We start from the raw sequence: 8739 nt of genomic DNA on the forward strand, positions 1-8739 counted from the left end.
AAAAAAAAAAAAAAAAAAAAGGTAAAAAATTAAATTTACCATCTTAATCATGTTTAAGTCTTTTTTTTCTTCTTTTCTTTCTTTCTTTCTCTCTCTCCCTCCCTCCCATCTTCCTCCCTCTCTCCCTCCTTCCTTCCTTCCTTCTCTCCCTCCCTCCCTCCTTTCTTCTTTCCTTCCTTCCTCTCTCTCTCTTTCTCTCTTTCCTTCTTTCTTTTTTTTGAGTTGGAGTCTCGCTCTGTCTCCCAGGCTGGAGTGCAGTGGCACAATCTCGGCTCACTGCAACCTCCACTTCCCGGGTTCAAACTATTCTCCTGCCTCAGCCTCCCGAGTAGCTAGGACTACAGATGCCCACCACCACGCCCAGCTAATTTTTGTATTTTTAGTACAGACGGGGTTTCACCATGTTGGCCAGGCTGGTCTTGAACTCCTGGCCTTGTGATCCACCTGCCTTGGCCTCCCAAAGTGCTAGGATTACAGGTGTGAGCCACCACACCCGGCCAGAGTTTTTACATTTTGATATGTTATTTTTTATTATTGTAATTTTTTTTCTTTTTTTTTTTTGAGATAGGGCCTCACCCTCTGTTGCCCAGGCTGGGGTGCAGTGGCAAAATCACAGCTCACTGTAGCCTCAAACTCCCAGGGCTCAAGTGATCCTCCTCAGCCTCCCGAGTAGCTGGGACGGCTAATTTTTAATTTTCTTTGTAGAGACAGGGTCTCACTAGGTTGCCTAGGCTAATTAAAAAAAAAAAAATAATCCATGCTTTCCAAGTCCTAAAAAATATTTGCCTACCTTAAGATTACAAAGACTTTCTCCTATGTTTTCCTTTAGAGATTTATTAATTTTAACTTTTATCCCACAATCTATTTCAAATTAAATTTCGGTATGAGGTAAGAATCAAGATTTTTTTTTTGAAATGAGGTGTTGCTATGTTGACCAAGGACTGTCTCAAACTACTGAGCTCACAGAGTCCTCCAGCCTCAGCCTCCCACACAGTGCTGGCCACCATGCCCAGCTCGAAATTCTTGTTTCAAATGGACATCTAGGCTAGCGTGCTGGCTCATGCACGTAATCCCAGCACTTTGGGAGGTCAAGAAGAGTGGATCACTTAACGTCCGGAGTTCAAGACCAGCCTGGCCAACATGGTGAAACCCCGCCTGCGCTAAAAATACAAAAATTAGCCAGGAGTGGTGGCACACACCTGTAATCCCAGCTACTTGGGAAGCTGAGGCAGGAGAGTTGCTTGAACCTGGCAGGCAGAAGTTGCAGTGAGTAGAGATGTTGCCACTGCACTCCAGCCTGGGCAATAAGAGCAAAACTCTGTCAAAAAAAACAAGGATATCAATAAAAAGCAATAAAAACAAACAAACAAACAAACAAACAAAGGACATCTAGTTCTTCCAGCATCATTTGTTGAAAAGGCATTGAATTACCGTATTGAGTTAACTTGGCACCTTTGTTGAAAATCAATAGACCACAAACCATGAATTTGTGAATCTGCTTCTTGGACTCTTTCCTGTTCCATTGATTTATAGGTCTATCCTCACACAAATAGTACAGTTTTTAAATTTAATTAAATTTAATTTTTTTTTGAGATGGAGTCTTGCTCTGTTGCCCAGTCTGGAGTGCAATGGCATGATCTTGGCTCACTGCAACTGCCACCTACCAGGTTCACCTCTCCTGCCTCAGCCTCCTGAGTAGCTGGGATTACAGGTGACTGCCACCATGCCCAGCTTATTTTTGTATTTTTAGCAGAGATGGGGTTTCTTTTTGTTTTCTTTTTTGAGTCAGAGTCTTGCTCTGTTGCCCAGGCTGGAATGCAGTGGTGTAATCTCAGCTCACTGCAGCCTCTAGAAACAGGGTTTCACCATGTTGGTCAGGCTGGTCTTGAACTCCTGAACTCGTGATCTGCCCACCTTGGCCTCCCAAAGTGCTGGGATTACAGGCATGAGCCACCGCGTGCGGCTGAATAGCACACTTTCTTAACACTAACTTTACAGAAAGTCTTGAAATCAGCTGGCATAAACCTTCCAACTTTGTTATTATTATTATTTTTTATTTGTTTGGTTTTTGAGATGGAGTTTCACTCCTGTTGCCCAGGCTGGAGTACGGTGGTGTGATCTCAGCTCCCCGCTGCATGGCCCTCCCTGTAAGCTGGTCATGGCATGGCTGTTTGCTTCTTCAAGACAAGTAGGAGCATCTCTCCATGCTATTGGTCAAGATGAAATCTATAAAAAACCATGAGCATGTGAGTGACATCCCATCCCATTTGCCCTACTCTGTGGGCCAGGAGCAACTCACAGGTCCTGCTCACACTCAAGAGGAAGGGATTACGCAGGGCAAGGCTCACTGGGGGTCAGTTAGGGTGTGCTGGCCACACCCTCCATACCCTTCATTCTTTACACACATTTGTCAAAGTACCTGGGCTGTATAACCTGTAGAGTTTCCTACCGTCTGGATTTTGCTAATTGTACGCTCATGGTGCAATTCAGCATGTTCCTCTCTTCTCTGCATTTCTGGTGAACTGGCAGCTGGACACAGATAATTGATCAGCCTCAGGTTGGGTCCCGTTAGCAATATTTTAGATGGTCATGGTGTGTGGTCTTCACTCAGGAGGCACATAGCATCTGTTTTATGATGCTAGTGGCTATTGAGACGTAATGCCTGCATTAATTCACTAGGGGCAGCAAAATGGTGGTATTCTAATTCTATTACTTTTTTTAAATTCACTGAATTATTATTTATTTATTTCAAGATGGAGTCTTGCTCTGTGGCCCAGGCTGGAGTGCAGTGGAATGATCTTGGCTCACTGCAACCTCTGCCTCCTGGGTACAAGCAATTCTCCTGTCTCAGCCTCCCAAGTAGCTGGGACTACAGGGGCACACCACCCTGCCCGGCTAATTTTTGTATTTCTAGTAGAGATGGGTTTTCACCGTATTCGTCAGACTAGTCTCAAACTCCTGACTTCAGGTGATTCTCCCACCTCAGCCTCTCAAAGTGCTGGGATTACAGGTGTGAGTCAACACGCCCAGCCTGTAATGTTTTTATAAGATGATGCTTTCCTTCATTTATTATTTAAGTCTAGTTCATATAGGGAAGGAAGGATAAATGTTTGATTCATTTATTTACCAGTTTTCAAAATACATATATTGGTGAGCCGTTGTTTTTTAACAGCATTGTGAACCCACGGATTTAAACCTATTTGATTGGTTCGAGTTCATTGCAATTCGTATTCTTATTAAAGCTCACACGGTCTAGCAAGAGCCTCTTCCAACTGGCTCCTGAGTCTTTTTGACATGATCCTATTAGTCTTTGAGAGCTGCCTTGCAAGCTGGTATGTCAAGGTGATCCTGCTCTGGACTTGGAACAAAGCATTTCTCCAAGAAGCCCTGTTTTTTTTTTTTTGAGACGAAGTTTCACTCTTGTTGCCCAGGCTAGAGTGCAGTGGTGCTATCTTGGCCTTTATTTTTATTTTTTATTTTTTTAGAGATGGGCTCTTCTTGCTCTGCTGCCCAGGCTTTAGGACATTGTAGCTAACTGCAACTTGGAACTCCTGGCTTTAAGCATTCCTCCCACCCAGGTCTCCCAAAGTGCTGGGATTACAGGCGTGCCATTGTGCCCAGTCCCCAATTGAAATATTATTTTAAGACCACAATCCAGGCTCTGGGGATGGTACTGTCACTGGGTTAGCCTTTTTGGTGGACAAAAGTAGGAAATATTGGCCAGGTGTGGTGGCTCACACCTGTAATCCCAGCACTTTGGCAGGCTGAGGTAGGAGGATCACCTAAGGTCAGGAGTTCAAGACCAGACTGGTCAACATAGTGAAACCCTGTCTCTATGAAAAAATACAAAAATTAGCCGGCTGTGGTGGTGTGCGCCTAGCGTCCCAGCTACTTGGGAGGCTGAGACAGGAGAATCACTTGAACTTGGGGGGCAGAGGTTGCAGTGAGCAAGATCTTGCCACTACACTCCAACCTGGGCCACTGTGTGAGACTCCATCTCAAAAAAAAAAAAAAAGTACGAAATATATATGATTCTTTGGGAGCTCATCTGATATGAGGAAGAGGGGGAGGGGTTGGAACTGAGAGGCAAGAAATAACTGACACATTCACTGTTTTCTGGACTTTCTGGCCTTCATTGCTGTGGTCCCTGTCCTGCTGCTTAATTTTCTTTTTTTTTAGCATGAATGAATGACCTAGTGTCTGGGTAAGGCTTTTTGTTTGTTTGTGAGACTGAGTCTCTCTCTGTTGCCTAGGTTGGAGTGCAGTGGCATGATCTCGACTCACTGCAACCTGCCTCCCAGATTCAAGCGATTCTCGTGCCTCAGCCTTCCTGGTAGCTGGGATTACAGGCATGCGCCATCATGCCTGGCTAATTTTTGTATTTTTAGTAGAGATGGGATTTTGCCATGTTGGCCAGGCTGGTCTCGAACTCCTGACCTCAGGTGATCCATCCGCCTCAGCCTCCCAAAGCGCTGGGATTACAGGCGTGAGCCACCGCACCTGGCCTTCTGCTGCTTCATTTTATTCCATGGCCACAGTTTCTGCTAGGTCCCATCTGCACAGAGCAGGGAGCCTTGGAGGGTCTGTTTCAGGATGTAGAGGAGCTCGATAAACCCCATATGCTGCCTCAGCCCCTCCAAGCTCCCTGCGCTTGGCTGCAGCTTTCAGCTGCAAGTTTCAGCTGCTCTTCTCAAATGCTGCCGAGCTTTCTCCTGAATGTCTGATGCCTATTTTAGGATCCTGTCTTTTCAGGTCCACCTGATGCTGCCCTGGTTGCTTCCCTCTCCTTCCTCCCCCACAAGTCTTGTGACTGTCAGTGTTTTGTCCTCGTTCACTTGTATTTTAGGCTTCGAGGAGGTAGCTTGTCACCAGTTGTGTTAGAAACCTTGTCCGATGGTTTTTGGAGATGGCTAGGCTCATTTACGCAGCTGGTCACGGGTTAGGCTGGAAGGGCCACAGAAACTTCACTCAGCTTTCCCTGTCATGCAGTAATCTGAGCTTTTTAAAAGCAAAGTGGGCCGGGTGCGATGGCTCATGCCTGTAATCCCAGCACTTTAGGAGGCCGAGGTGGGCAGATCACGAGGTCAAGAGTTCCAAACCAGCCTGGCCAACATAGTGAATCCCTGTCTCTATTAAAAACACAAACAAAATTAGCTGGGCATGGTGACAGGCACCTGTAATCCCAGATACTTGGGAGACTGAGGCAGGAGAATCGTTTGAACCCAGGAAGCGAAGGTTGCAGTGAGCCAAGATTGTGCCATTGCACTCCAGCCTGGGCGACAGTAAGAGACTCTGACTCAAAAAAAAAAAAAAAAAAAAAAAAAAAAAAAGCATGGTGGTGGCTTTCCCAGAAAGCACAAAAGCAGAAGCTTCTAGGTCTCCTAAAAGTCAGATGGTCACTCCCACTGCCTTCTGGTAGTCAGAGCAAGTGGTAAGACCTGGTCAGAGTCAAGGGCAGGAACATGACTCCGAGGAGCTCAGGTACACAGAGGCAGAAGGGGTGGATAGTGCCATCTTCAGAGATGCCAGCTCAGGCTTGTCTGACCCAGAGCCCAAGCAGGTGCCATCCCCTAGGAAGCTTGCTGCAGGCCAAATGAACACTGTACCTTAGCTGTCGATAAGGGGTGGGGCAGGGGAGGGAAAGGACTCCCGGTGTTTGGACTCCTTGGGATTCCACGTAGGTATGGAGTTTCCACCTGGGTCTGCGGGGAGCACAGGGGTTGGCACAAGACTGGCACTGTGGAAAAGAATTAACTCTCATCTTTCCTCTCCACCCCTATCACTTGCAGTCCCTCCCAGGGCTGGCAGGACATACGGCCCTGCCAGTGGTAAGTCAAGCCGGGAGCCCTGCCAGGGTGGGCCAGATGGAGAAGGAGGAAAGCACAGATCAGCTCCGTGGCCGGCACCATAAATAATGCTCCTAGGTGAGGGTGGCAGCTCTGCAGGCCCATTTGATCAGCCGTGGGTGTCAGGGCTTCAGCCCTCCCCTGTCTCTGGCCTGAAAGTCTTAATCCGCCTGGCATAAGGGCTCCCTGCAACCTGCCCCGGGGAGGATGGCTGAAGGGGAAGGCAGATAATCTGACGTATCAGGGCCACTCCAAAAGCCATTCTTTTGTTCCCTCCTGGCTGAGGGGAGGTGCATGGGGCCGGCTGTGTGTGGGGAAGGGCCACCGCCTGGGGCCTTGACATCCTGATGGGCCGTAAGGCAGGCATTTTCCTCTCTGATGCCTCAGCTCTTTTTCTGGGGCTGGCTAGGAGCACTGGCAAGGCTGATGCCATATGGTGGTTCCACTTCCTCAGGCATGGAAGTGGATCTTTGCAAATTGGAGAGCAGGCACTGAGCCTCACTCCTGCTGTCTTCTATGCCTGGCTGTCTCCCCTCAAGAGAGGGAGATTTGACTTTCTGCCTCAGGACAAATTCCACAGGCTGTCCCATTTATCCTTAGGAAGACGAAACAGAGGGTTCCACCTGCCAGAACTCCCCAGATATTTTTGCTGCCAGGCTCACGGAGAGCCAGAGTGGATCAGAGGGCACAAAGATGAGAGAGGCGAGGGAGGACCGGGAGGAAGCTGAGAGCTCCGTGCTGTCGGCATCTCGTGGTCCCCGTTCTCCCTGTACTCAGTGTCACTGCAGTTTTTTGAACAGGGAAACATTTTAGAGCTCTGATTGTCAAAGTGTAGCCTGGGACCCATCTGGGAATCAACTGGGGGAGCTTTAAAAGATGGCAGGTTCCTGGGCTTTGCCAGACCTGATTAATCGTAATCCCTAGAGAAGAGGCGCAGGGGAGCTGCATTTTCAACAAGCCTTCTGGTGATTCCTTAACCTCTCTTTCTTTTTTTTTTGAGATGGAGTCTCGCTCTGGAGTGCAGTGGCACGATCTCGGCTTACTGCAACCTCTGCCTCCCCGGTTCAAGGGATTCTTCTGCCTCAGCCTCCAAAGTAGCTGGGATTACAGGTGTGCACCACCTTGCCCAGCTAATTTTTGTGCTTGTGATGGGGGCACGGTCAGGCACAGTGGCACTCTTGGCCCCTTGGGGTCTGATGGGTCTGGGAATTTAGTCATAGCACACCCTTGGTCTGGCTTGGTTTTGTTGCAGCCTTGCTTGGATGGGTTCTCCAAGGCATTTTGTGCTCCGAGATCCCACAACAAACCTTTAATAGAAATGCGTGAGTTCATAAATTGCATCTAGAAATGCACATTCTATAAGTCACTTACCTAGAGTCAAACACTGCAGCTGTTTCTAAGCCCTGTCCGCTAACTCCCCTACTCAGAGATGCTCAGCAAAGTGACCCCCCCCCACTCCCGATCCTATCTGTGACAATGCCTGTGGTTCCCCCATCGTTGCTGAGCAGAAGTGGCATATTAGAGGTGGCAGGTCTGTGTTGCCAGAGGCTGGGAGCTCCCCTGGCTCAGTCCACCAGTCTGTAGCTACCTTCTCTGGGGTCAGGTGCCAGCCAGGCTTGGTTGGTAGCAGGGCTTAGGGGTCTTGGGAGTTGTAATATGAACGTGAGCTGAGCTTTGGAGGGTGACAGGGACTTGGGCTGTTGTGCGTTTCTGTAGTCATCACTATTGCTTTCCCTTCAATGGAGCTCAGGGCATGTGGGGAGGGGCAGGGTGCGTTCAGAGATAGGCCTGGGGTCCTCCACTCCTCCCTGACGCTGCTCCACTGCAGCTGACGGCCGAGGGGACAGGGGGCATTGAGGAGGACGGATGGGGCTTGGTGCCTCTGTGGCCTGCCCACCACTCAGGGCCACTGCAGATTCGGCAGTTAGAGACACTAACCCAGAGCCAGAGAGGAGTAAGAAAACATCAAAGGACTCTCCTTTCCGCAGAAAGCGTCAAACACTCCTTCCTAGTCAAGATCCTGATATTTGCAGGAGGAAAAGTCTTCCTTTCAGGAGGCTATGCCTACGTGAGCAGCCGACTAATCTCCATCACTGCTGTGGAGTCCTGCTGTGTCCTCACATTATCCATAGTCCTTCTGACAACCTGCAAAGTGGCCACTGTTTTCTCCATTTTGCAGATGGGAAAGCCGAGCCCTGGGAGCTCAGCTCTTACACAGCCAGCAAGCGGCAGGCTAGGGTGAGGGCTCAGGACTACCCCCAGGCCAAGGCTCTGCTGGCTTCCCCTCAGGCCAGGCCAGGCAGTCTCAGGGAGGTTAGAAGACAGAATTCAAGATATACAGAGTCAATGCAAAAAATCCCAACAGCAGGCCGGGCGCGGTGGCTCACGCCTGTAATCCCAGCACTTTGGGAGGCCGAGGCGGGTGGATCACGAGATCAAGAGATCGAGACCATCCTGGTCAACATGGTGAAACCCTGTCTCTACTAAAAATACAAAAAATTAGCTGGGCATGGTGGTGTGTGCCTGTAATCCCAGCTACTCAGGAGGCTGAGGCAGGAGAATTGCCTGAACCCAGGAGGTGGAGGTTGCGGTGAGCCGAGATTGCGCCATTGCACTCCAGCCTGGGTAACATGAGTGAAACTCCGTCTCAAAAAAAAAAAAAAAAAAAAAAAAAATCCCAACAGCATTTTTTTTAAACAGAAATAGAAAAGATTATACAATTTATATGAAATCTCAAGTGATTCTCCTGTCTCAGCCTCTTGAGTAGTTGGGACTGCAGGCTCAAGTCACCATGCCTGGCTAATTTTTGTATTTTTAGTAGAAATGGGGTTTCACCATGTTGGTCAGGCTGGTCTTGAACTCCTGACCTCGTGATCCACCTGTCTTGGCCTCC

The sequence above is a fragment of the Sapajus apella genome, unplaced genomic scaffold, assembly GCF_009761245.1.
Source record: "Sapajus apella isolate SASKATOON/1434 unplaced genomic scaffold, GSC_monkey_1.0 scaffold83, whole genome shotgun sequence".
In the NCBI taxonomy this organism is placed as follows: domain Eukaryota; kingdom Metazoa; phylum Chordata; class Mammalia; order Primates; family Cebidae; genus Sapajus; species Sapajus apella.